This window comes from Schistocerca piceifrons, chromosome 5 (genome assembly GCF_021461385.2).
Source record: "Schistocerca piceifrons isolate TAMUIC-IGC-003096 chromosome 5, iqSchPice1.1, whole genome shotgun sequence".
NCBI classification, from domain to species: domain Eukaryota; kingdom Metazoa; phylum Arthropoda; class Insecta; order Orthoptera; family Acrididae; genus Schistocerca; species Schistocerca piceifrons.
The window spans coordinates 116810288-116822099 of NC_060142.1; the positions used below are offsets into that span (position 1 = coordinate 116810288).

Genomic DNA, 11812 nt, shown 5'->3' on the forward strand with positions numbered 1-11812 from the left:
GAGAGATTCGAGCGCGCAAGGAGGCTTTCCGGCAGTCGTTCTTCCCGCGAACCATACGCGACTGGAACAGGAAAGGGAGGTAATGACAGTGGCACGTAAAGTGCTCTCCGCCACACACCGTTGGGTGGCTTCCGGAGTATAAATGTAGATGTAGACCGGCTTTTAAATAAAAATTTGTCTATGAAATACAAGGAGCTGTCCAGAAGAAATGATTTAAAGGAAAGGTTTAAAAAATTGCTTTACTCCCTGTCACACGTTTTATCTTAATGACCATATGATCAAAAGTTTTTGTTTATGCACCCTGAACTAGTTTCGATCCACTGAGAGCTCACATAATTAGTAAAAACGTTTTCTTTCCTGCTACTGTTCTAGGTGTGAACGTCGGTATTCTTCTCAAATTCTGCTGAATTATTTACGACGAATTTCATCTGCGAATACATATCTTCTACACATATCGGAAATTACAGTCTCCTGCTCGTTTTTCTGTTCAGAGATTTGATACGTTTTTTACTAACGGGGAGGATTGTGTATATCGCTACGTCTTATAGAGAAATGAACACACTTGTGAAGTTCGACTAAAATCTGTTGCTCTTCCAACATATATTCACGTTCAGAAAAAAACGAGGATATTGAAAGAACAGAGAGAGACTTTATATACATAGGATATGTACATTAGTAAGTTCTGCAGGAAAAGGTAATAGATCAGTGTGATTTGAACAGACGTGCAGGGAGCCTCGCAGACGTACGCGCGAACCGTACCGGCAAATCACTGAGGTTGAGAGAAAGTGCATTATTGGCATGAGAGAATGTGATGCATCTATCCGGGAAATTGCTGCATTCGCACTTTCCTGTGAATATGAACGTCCTATCAATAGTCGTTGAAGGTATTCTTTTTTTTCTGAACATTTGTATGCATCGATGATGTCGGCAACATCTACATCTACATCTACATGGATACTCTGCAAATCACATTTAAGTGCCTGGCAGAGGGTTCATCGAACCACCTTCACAATTCTCTATTTTCCAATCTCGTATAACGCGCGGAAAGAACGAACACCTATATATTTCCGTACGAGCTCTGATTTCCCTTATTTTATCGTGGTGATCGTTCCTCCCTATGTAGGTCGGTGTCAACAAAATATTTTCGTGTTCGGAGGAGAAAGTTGGTAGTTGGAATTTCGTGAGAAGATTCCGTCGCAACGAAAAACGCCTTTCTTTTAATGATTTCCAGCCCAAATCCTGTATCATTTCTTTGACACTCTCTCCCATATTTTGCGATAATACAAAACGTGCTTCCTTTCTTTGAACTTTTTCGATTTACTCCGTCAGTCCTATTTTGAAGACGATCCAGTTTGACTTATCACTAGTTAGAGGCACCGTTGGGCATACCGCAGACTACAGTAGACACGGTTTTGCACGAAAATTTTAGCTGTAAACAAGACCTGTTCCCCCATGGATTTCCCATAATTTGACGGAACCTCAAAAACGGGCTCGTCTCGGCTGGCGGAAGGAATTGCCTAAAATATCGACCGAGGAACTGCAAAATCCGTATACAACATGTAACGGCATACCAAACTTTGGTATGTTCCTACGAACTGAAAACTGAGCACAGGTCAATTGTTTGCATCTTCGAAGATGAGTAGAAACCAAGAAATGTGGAACATCCAGCAAAATGATCGATGGTTTCTTTCGATACACGTACCATAATCACGGCCACTGCTGTGTGTAGGCAATCCAACTACGGTTAAAGCTGAATGGTATAGAACAGTTTTTTTTGTAACAAGTCATCAATGCAGGAAAAACAACCGAAATGTCGCATCATTCTTCCTAATGATAATGCCAGCCGTCATACGGTTGATTATTATAAGTGGTCAGTTTAATGTCTCGTTGTCCGTATTCACCTGATTTACCTCCTAACGACGTGTTTTGTTCCCTTATCAAAACAAAAAATGCGTAGACTATAATTTTCATCAACTGAAGAAGCTGTTGCTTGCTTCCAAAACCATGTTTTTGAGGTACTGTACCTACCTCAGATTGTAAAAGAAATGTTTCTAGAAGTGGTTCGAATGTATTCAAAAGAGGATTAATTTCAAAGATGATTACTTTGAAAAACAATGTAATGATTTTTACCAAAAAAATATAGTTCTCTCGTTGCTTTTGAAAAGTGGTAAATGACAGTACGCGTAGTAATAGGGAAGGTGGGAAAAGTGGCCATTACATATGTTTTGCCCGGTACAGTGCTGCTGCCTGCCGAGAAATTATCAGACTAGTTCTGATACATGTGATCACTGTTGTCAGTGAGTCCGACAGAGAAAGCTTGTTCCATTACGTTTTAATAAAAAATTTCGCGATTTTCAGTTGTTTGATGCCGGGTAATTCACTTACGTTATTCTCGCTATCTCACTTATACACAGAGCAATACTTTTTTACAATGTCAATGTTTGAACAACATCCTTTTACCTACAAATGCAGTATCTTGTTGCTTCTTTTGGTCTGATAGTTTCATCTGTGTACCACTAATGCTGTTATGGAGTCCGATCGACAAAAATTGCCACACTGGCCGGCCGTTGTAGCCGAGCGGTTCTAGACGCTTCAGTCCGGAATTGCGCTGCTGCTATAGTCGGAGGTTCGAATCCTGCCTCGGGCATGGATGTGTGTGATGTCCTTAGGTTAGTTAGGTTTAAGTAGTTCTAAGTTTAGGGGACTGATCACCTCAGATGTTAAGTCCCACAGTGTTCAGAGCCATTTTTTTTGCCACACTATTCGTCGGAAAAGGCGACAAAAGTCTTCACGCTAGTAAGAATTGAGTTACTTCCATTGTTGTTGTTGTGCTCTTCAGTCCAGAGACTGGTTTGATGCAGCTCTCCATGCTACTGTATCCTGTGCAAGCTTATACCACCTATAATAGTACACATCAGATTGATTTCTAAACATTTTCAAATGCAAAGCTATTATTCCATCGTTCTAAGCCTTTATGGAAATTTGAATTAATTTAAATTATTTAAAACCGTCTCTGTTCTGTTATACTTAGCCCAGTACAAGAATCCTTTTCAAAACGATCAACTGCAGTCTGTTGGTATTGTTTCGGATACTAAGGAGTCAAGACACCTAGATAATATGTCTGAAAATCAGAAAACCTGTTGCCATAGCTGTGGCCACACTGCTGTCTTAGGGAAACGTGGGCATTCATGCACGCTTTCGGAAAAACGCATTTTGTTCGAATGTATTATTATTTTCATTTAAAAATATTTGGTGTGATATATTACAATGTAACGATTTTTAGCTAAAAATGAGAAAGCTGTAAGCTTCAATCTATAATCGTGGTTGGGTGAAAAATCAGTTTCCCTTAAAGTGACTATTTTACCCGACCTGCTGCGCGGGATAGCCGCGCGGTCTTAGGCGTATTGTCACGGTCCGCGTGGCTCCCCGCGTCGAAGGTTCGAGTCCTCCCTCGGGCATTGGTGTGTGTGTGTGTGTGTTTGTCCTTAGCATAATTTAGGCTAAGTAGTGTGTAAGCTTAGGGACTGATGACCTTAGCAGTTAAGTCTACATCTACATCTACATCTACATCTACATTTATACGCCGCAAGCCACCCAATGGTGTGTGGCGGAGGGCACTTTACGTGCCACTGTCATTACCTCCCTTTCCTGCTCCAGTCGCGTATGGTTCGCGGGAAGAACGACTGTCTGAAAGCCTCCGTGCGCGCTCTAATCTCTCTAATATGACATTCGTGATCTCCTCGGGAGGTATAAGTAGGGGGAAGTAAAATATTCGATACCTCATCCAGAAACACACCCTCTCGAAACCTGGCGAGCAAGCTACAACGCGATGCAGAGCGCTTCTCTTGCAGAGTCTGCCACTTGAGTTTGTTAAACATCTCCGTAACGCTATCACGCTTACCAAATAACCCTGTGACGAAACGCGCCGCTCTTCTTTGGATTTTCTCTATCTCCTCCGTCAACCCGATCTGGTATGGATCCCACACTGATGAGCAAGTATAGGTCGAACGAGTGTTTTGTAAGCCACCTCCTTTGTTGATGGACTACATTTTCTAAGGACTCTCCCAATGAATCTCAACCTGGTACCCGCCTTACCAACAATTAATTTTATATGATCATTCCACTTCAAATCGTTCCGCACGCATACTCCCAGATATTTTACAGAAGTAACTGCTACCAGTGTTTGTTCCGCTATCATATAATCATACAATAAAGGATCCTTCTTTCTATGTACTCGCAATACATTACATTTGTCTATGTTAAGGGTCAGTTGCCACTCCCTGCACCAAGTGCCTATCCGCTGCAGATCTTCCTGCATTTCGCTACGATTTTCTAATGCTGCAACTTCTCTGTACACTACAGCATCATCCGCGAAAAGCCGCATGGGACTTCCGACACTATCTACTAGGTCATTTATATATATTGTGAAAAGCAATGGTCCCATAACACTCCCCTGTGGCACGCCAGAGGTTACTTTAACGTCTGTAGACGCCTCTCCATTGATAACAACATGCTGTGTTCTGTTTGCTAAAAACTGTTAAATCCAGCCACACAGCTGGTCTGATATTCCGTAGGCTCTTACTTTGTTTATCAGGCGACAGTGCAAAACTGTATCGAACGCCTTCCGGAAGTCAAGAAAAATAGCATCTACCTGGGAGCCTGTATCTAATATTTTCTGGGTCTCATGAACAAATAAAGCGAGTTGGGTCTCACACGATCGCTGTTTCCGGAATCCGTATTGATTCCTACATAGTAGATTCTGGGTTTCCAAAAACGACATGATACTCGAGCAAAAAACATGTTCTAAAATTCTACAACAGATTGACGTCAGAGATATAGGTCTATAGTTTTGCGCATCTGCTCGACGACCCTTCTTGAAGACTGGGACTACCTGTGCTCTTTTCCAATCATTGGAACCTTCCGTTCCTCTAGAGACTTGCGGTACACGGCTGTTAGAAGGGGGGCAAGTTCTTTCGCGTACTCTGTGTAGAATCGAATTGGTATCTCGTCAGGTCCAGTGGACTTTCCTCTATTGAGTGATTCCAGTCCCATAAGATTTCACACACAATTGAACAAATTGATTTTATGAGGCACTTTAAGCATTTCATTGAAGAAACAGACAGATCCCCAGCACAACTATACTGAAGTTCTTCCTCTGAATGGTTAATGTAAAATCGTCGTCTGTTTCATTTCTTGATCTATACCACTATCACCTTCCTCGATAGACCGACTAACAATTTCATAAAACTCGGCAAAGCTGAAAATGACACATTGGTGGCAACACATTTTGAGCTATACGGTACCGAAGAAAAGAGGTACGTAGTTCACAAGCTGCTGTCCAGGAGACTCGAACACCTATCAATAACACGTGTCAACAATAAACACAGTAGGCGATAACACAACCGACAACAAAACATCGTAGGCTTCGCAATTTAAGGTGGGTGGAGGGAGTATAGAAGCATTCCACAACTGGCCTTGGAGAGCGACTTCGAAAATTTTCGCTCGGTCTGAGAGACCACACCTCTTGAGTTACAGGATAGGGCTCACAAATTGATATTCACTGCACAATTTATGGATGGCTTTTTCGCGTTGAAACTCAAAGCAAGTAAAAGAGTGAAAGCTTTCTCAGTCATAATGACAGAATGCGACGTTAGGTCGGCATCGAGGTTGCAGTTTCCGTGGAGAGAGTTTAAACGGAAAGCTTGCTCACCACACACCGCAGCAGTCTTTTGTTCTCTTTAAATGACTTTTTGTGACGGAATCACAATATCCATGGCTGAAACCCCCCCCCCCCCCCCGTGTCCGTGGTTTCTTCAAAAGGAATGACTATCGTTTTCTTTTCCCTCGAAGTTTTCTTTCCCGTTGTCTTCCACTGTAATCGATCGTAATAACTTTTCTTCGTGTGTGCGTGCCAAGGCCGTTTGCACGACTGCGCATTGATGCTCGTCCGTCAGATAGACGGTTTGAATCCTGGTGGTGGAAGAAATTTTCATCACTAGTATTTTGCCAGTTAGGGGAGCAGATTTAGTGACGTATTATTCCTGATCTTATATTGCGATAATGGGACAGGTTAAATTCCTATCCTCTCCGCAGTGTTTCATGGAATGAAGGCATGTAACACTGTTTATGGAGATCCGTTTAACGTATGGGGACGCGAAAGCTGGGCGAGTCTTTAACGCCATTCGAGAGGTGTCATCGTAGAGCACAGTCGTGTCACGAATTATACAGGGTGGAGCACGAAAAACGGCCCCTAGTACTAAAATGCTTACTGTCGCCCGCCAATTGTCATCTGTTGTATTGAAGCTGTTGCGACTACGACTTGTATTGTCAATACGAAATCTGCTGTACTTTGCGTAAGACCCTGAAGTTAATATCTCAGCATGAGGTATGCTTTTCATGAACGAATCGCAACAGTGGAGACTCGCGTTTCTATCGACTCATTTAAGGAAACGCGGGAGATTTTTGCAAAGAAGCTCCCTGGCGTTTCCATACCAGAAAGAGCAGTCTACCGGATTTTGTGACGAAGAGGCGTACTGTAGGGTCAGATGCAAACGAAGAAAAGAATCGAGCGCCGTCCGTTCGTACACCTCCTGTGATCTCGAGTATTGGAGCACGAAACAATGATCCAGAGTCCAAAGAAGTCGACACGTAAATTGGCTTTGGCCTTGTCAACGTGTTTTACAAAAAAATGGTTCAAATGGCTCTGAGCACTGTGGGACTTAACTTCTGAGGTCATCAGTCCCCTAGAACTTAGAACTACTTAAACCTAACCAACCTAAGGACATCACACACATCCATGCACGAGGCAGGATTCGAACCTGCGAACGTAGCGGTCAGGCGGTTCCAGACTGTAACGCCTAGAACCGCTCGGCCACCCCGGCCGGCCGTGTTTTACACCGTACATGGATGAAGCCCAACAAAATGACATGGTTCCAAGAACTGATGGAAGGTAAGACAAAACGTGTGAATTGCTGTACATGGCTGTTTCAAACCGTTGGATCCGCTTCTGTATTTCGTGAATGATGAAGTCTGGTTCCACCTGTCAGGACATGTGAACACCCGGAACACCAGATACTGGTCAACAAAAACTACCTATCGATTATGAGCAACCTCGTCACTGAGGAAAAAAATCGGAGTGTGGTGTTCCGTGTCAGGGAGTCGGACGGTGAATCCCATATTTCTTGAACCAACAGATTGTTCCATCTGTATATTGAGCAAGCAGTAAAGGAAACAAAAGAAAAATTCGGAGTAGGTATTAAAATTCATGGAGAAGAAATAAAAACTTTGAGGTTCGCCGATGACATTGTAATTCTGTCAGAGACAGCAAAGGACATGGAAGAGCAGTTGAATGGAATGGACAGTGTCTTGAAAGGAGGATATAAGATGAACATCAACAAAAGCAAAACAAGGATAATGGAATGTAGTCTAATTAAGTCGGGTGATGCTGAGGGAATTAGATTAGGAAATGAGGCAGTTAAAGTAGTAAAGGAGTTTTGCTATTTGGGGAGTAAAATAACTGATGATGGTCGAAGTAGAGAGGATATAAAATGTAGGCTGGCAAGGCAAGGAAAGCGTTTCTGAAGAAGAGAAATTTGTTAACAACCAGTATTGATTTAAGTGTCAGGAAGTCATTTCTGAAAGTATTCGTATGGAGTGTAGCCATGTATGGAAGTGAAACGTGGACGATAAATAGTTTGGACAAGAAGAGAATAGAAGCTTTCGAAATGTGGTGCTACAGAAGAATGCTGAAGATTAGATGGGTAGATCACATAACTAATGAGGAAGTATTGAATAGAATTGGGGAGAAGAGAAATTTGTGGCACAACTTGACCAGAAGAAGGGATCGGTTGGTAGGACATGTTCTGAGGCATCAAGGGATCACCAATTTAGTATTGGAGGGCAGCGTGGAGGGTAAAAATCGTAGATGGAGGCCAAGAGATGAATACACTAAGCAGATTCAGAAGGATGTAGGTTGCAGTAGGTACTGGGAGATGAAAAAGCTTGCACAGGATAGAGTAGCATGGAGAGCTGCATCAAACCAGTCTCAGGACTGAAGACCACAACAACAACAACAACAGTAAGCGGTGTTGTGTATACGCCAATCTTTGGGGAATTTTAGGCACAGTTGAGCCCCCTTGAACGTACATAAGCAATCTTTCAACAGGATGGGGGCGATCTGTCACACTACACGCGAGTCAGTCACACGAATTCATGAAAGACTCACAGAAGAAAGGACCGTCAGCACATGATAGTGGCCGCCGCGTTCTCCGGACCTAAGCACTTGGCACTTTTATCTGTAGGGCAGCCTAAAAGTGTACGCAAATAACGCAGTAACGTTCGAATACTTGAAGGGCAATATTCGTAATGACATTTTGAGCACTGATGAAGCACAGTTGGCCATAATATATATTAGCATGTTAAGCTCAAGGAGGTCATTTTCAGCACCTAACGTAATGTAAAAGATCTGACCAGTTTAGTAACTACAGATCTCTGCATTAGCTTATCTGTATTTCTTTATTATTTAATTATTACATGTTTGTCTATTCCTTGTTATGCCTGCTCGTTCCGATCAACAATTCATGTGTAACTAGCGAGGAGTGTGTACTCGGGACCAATTTTTCATGCGCCACCTTGTACAGACTCAGTAGATGATGATGATGATGATTGGATTGTGTGGCGCTCAACTGCGTGGTTATCAGCGCCCGTACAAAGTCCCAACCTTTGCTCAGTCCAATCTTGCCACTTGCACGAATGATGATGAAATGATGAGGACAACGCAAACACCCAGTCATCTCGAGGCAGGTGAAAATCCCTGACCCCGCTGGGAATCGAACCCGGGACACCGTGCTCGGGAAGCGATCACTGCGGACAGACTCAGTAAAGTAAAGTCACTTACAATCGACAGATTCACTTCTCACGAACTCACTGTGAGCAAAGGGGCCACTGTCAGAGGAGGAAGGAAAGCCTCTTCCGATTAGGCTGCTGAACGAAATCTTCGTGGTTTCTTAGCCATATACTTCCATATAAAAGAAGTTTTTCTTCATCGGCAACAAAGAAAACCTAATATTACACTGTACATATCGCATTTATACACATGACGCCGACACATATCTGACACTTACATAGCAGATCGGAGGACAACGATGTGGTGTTCCCATCAGCTCCCAACGCTAATTTCCTGAACATGGATTTGATTCGTTAACACTGTGAATGTCCTTCTAGCACTCGGGAAATATAACTGGTGACAATTTGTGGCAGCGTCTCATGTTTAAAGTGTCACTAATTCCCGGGCACGCACCTCAAAAGTGCTGTATTTCATTGCGGTGCGCCATTGGTAACTTGTATTTGTATGGTGGTTGTGTCATTTTCAGTGACAATATAACCTACTAGCTGCAGTCATTTTTTCCTTATTTAAGCCGAAGGCTTCACCCGTCTGCATGCCTATTCTCACGGACAACACTGACGTCTCCGAGAGTTACATCTCCTTCAGCTTTTCACCTACTTCCAGCCGCAGAACGGTTGTCCTCTAAATTGGTGAAAAGACTATCCTTTCACTTCATATTTCACGGAAATCGTGTCAGTTGTTCGACAGACATATGTTATAAATGGTTACCACAGCTTTCTGTTACATGCTACAATTTTGTCTTGAAAAATGGAGGGAATGGTCACTTATAACAGATGCCTCCTTGGGCAGCAAACATTACTGCTGAGAAGAGTGCGCGAACAGCGGCATTCCGAGAGGGCAGACTCTCTCTCGCACTCGTGGCATAGAGCGCCGAGCAAACTTCTCGCATTCTCCGACGTGGGCGCATTCGGCCGTACTTACAGCAGAGCCTCCACCCACGAGTTCCGTTCGGCCGCTGCTGCTCCTCCAGAAATTCCTGAGCGCCGGCGACGCCGATGTAAACAACACAAATACGACGCGGCACTCGCGTGGGCAGTTCGACTGACGACCGCTGCGTGGCGCGCACGGTAAGAAACTGGCGGTATTCGCTCCCGCGACGCGGGCGTGGAGCCACAGTGCGCATGCGCGGCCGCCCTCCCAACCCCACTCCAGCAGCCAAACACTACAACCGGACTGGGTTCCGGCTCTGTTGCCGCGTCCTCTACTCCAGGGAGCGATGCTGAGGCGGGACCAATTGTAACGGGAAGACCAGTTCCAGCCGGTCTCGAACGGTTGTGCAATCAGCCGAGGTTCAGGAAGCTCAGTTGGCACTATTCTTACTGTAGTCTTGGAACATCGTACCACACACAGCTGCTTACCGTAACATCTAGGAAGTGTCTAGTCGCAACATCCCATAAAATAGGTCTAGGACGCCAAACAACGGAATGTCAAAAATTTCACACAGCCCGTGAATGGAGAGGAGCGAAATAGGACGGAAGAGCACCGAAGGCAAGGGTCCCAGGGGCAATGTTTTGATGTTGGCACCGTCTGGAGGAGGAAGTTGCGTCGTCTGTTAACAAAGTGGATCTGAGAACTATGGGACTTAACATCTGAGGTCATCAGTCCGCTAGAACTTAGAACTACTTAACTAACCTAAGGACATCACACACATCCAAGCCCGAGGCAGGATTCGAACCTGCGACCGTAGCGGTCGCGCCGGTTGCAGACTGTAGCGCCTAGAACCGCTTGGCCACATCGTCCGGCGTCTATTAACATTGGAAGTCAGCCTATTATCGTCGCTGTGATTCATAGTAATAGATTGTCTAAATAGAGATGGGGCCCCTCCACGCCCGCACCAACGTGGTGACCAAATCAAAAGTTCTACTGTCACCTCCGTCAACATGTTAGTTATCTAGTAAATGGATCACAGGATGCTGGGCTGTGATGTTGTCCGTACGTCTGGGTAAGACTACGCATTAACACGCTCATTATCAGGTGATAGTGGACGAAACGCAAGTGAGGGTAGCGATTTGAAGAGCAGAGGGAAAAAAGTGCCAAGGCTCGTGCCGTGGGAAAATACCTCTGCGACAGTGGGATGGGTAGTAAGATCAGTAGTGGCTTACTAGCTGCGATAGTTCATGCAAGGTTGGATTTGTTAGTATGGGTATCACGCATTATTACCGTGGGAAGCGATGGCGATGTATCCCAGTTGCTGCAGCCGCTACATTCCTGGAACAATCAAGATCGTTATATAGTAGTGGGAGATCGGCCATAGATCATCTCACTGTGTGGGGGATGTGTGGAGCTTGTCTGCATGCAGTGTACGGTACGGCTTCCCTGCGTGGTGCCAGTTATTCGGCAGTGTATTCCAGCTGGATATCCAGTAATGTCGTCTGATTAACAGGGGCTCACCTGTCCCGTTGTGTCTGCGTGTGCTTGGCCATAGATGTTAGGTCCTTACAAGTATGTCTTTTGGTCTTTTATGTTTCCATCTATGGTTGTGGTCGTAGTTCCCCAGATTCAGAATAAACGTGTTCTGCGAATGTCTGTAGTTTCTGTACAGTCTTGTGGTGGGTTTGTGGATTACCTCCTTGAGAGTCTCAAGTCGGTATTCCCGGTGAAGGTCCGCGATGCGTGTTTATCGTGGATTTTGAGTACTTTGTTCTGTATGAGCTGCAGACGGCGCAGGCGTGTGGGCGCAGCGTATCCCCAGACAGGAGCTGCCTACGTCATCAGGGGCCGAATAAGTGTCATGTACATGGACCTCGACACCCTTCTGTTCAGTGTGCTACGCCTGTTGAGCATAGGGTAGAGCTGTTTGAGCCTCGCGCTAGCTCGGTGGATTGTCTCTCTTCTTCAGCTTTAATGCTTTGTTTCCGTGATATATTGTGAAGGATGGTTCAAATGGCTCTGAGCACTATGGGACTC

At 44.5% G+C, this 11812-nt stretch overlaps 1 long non-coding RNA gene across 1 annotated transcript in view; it reads right to left on the minus strand.

Moving 5' to 3' along the window:
* The window catches only part of LOC124799308, a 232034-nt gene extending 222079 nt beyond the window's left edge, over positions 1-9955 (minus strand). Inside the window, exon 1 of the long non-coding RNA XR_007017012.1 lies at positions 9827-9955. This is a non-coding gene — a long non-coding RNA (uncharacterized LOC124799308). The remainder of the gene's footprint in view (positions 1-9826) is intronic.
* Between the last annotated feature and the right edge of the window lie 1857 nt (positions 9956-11812).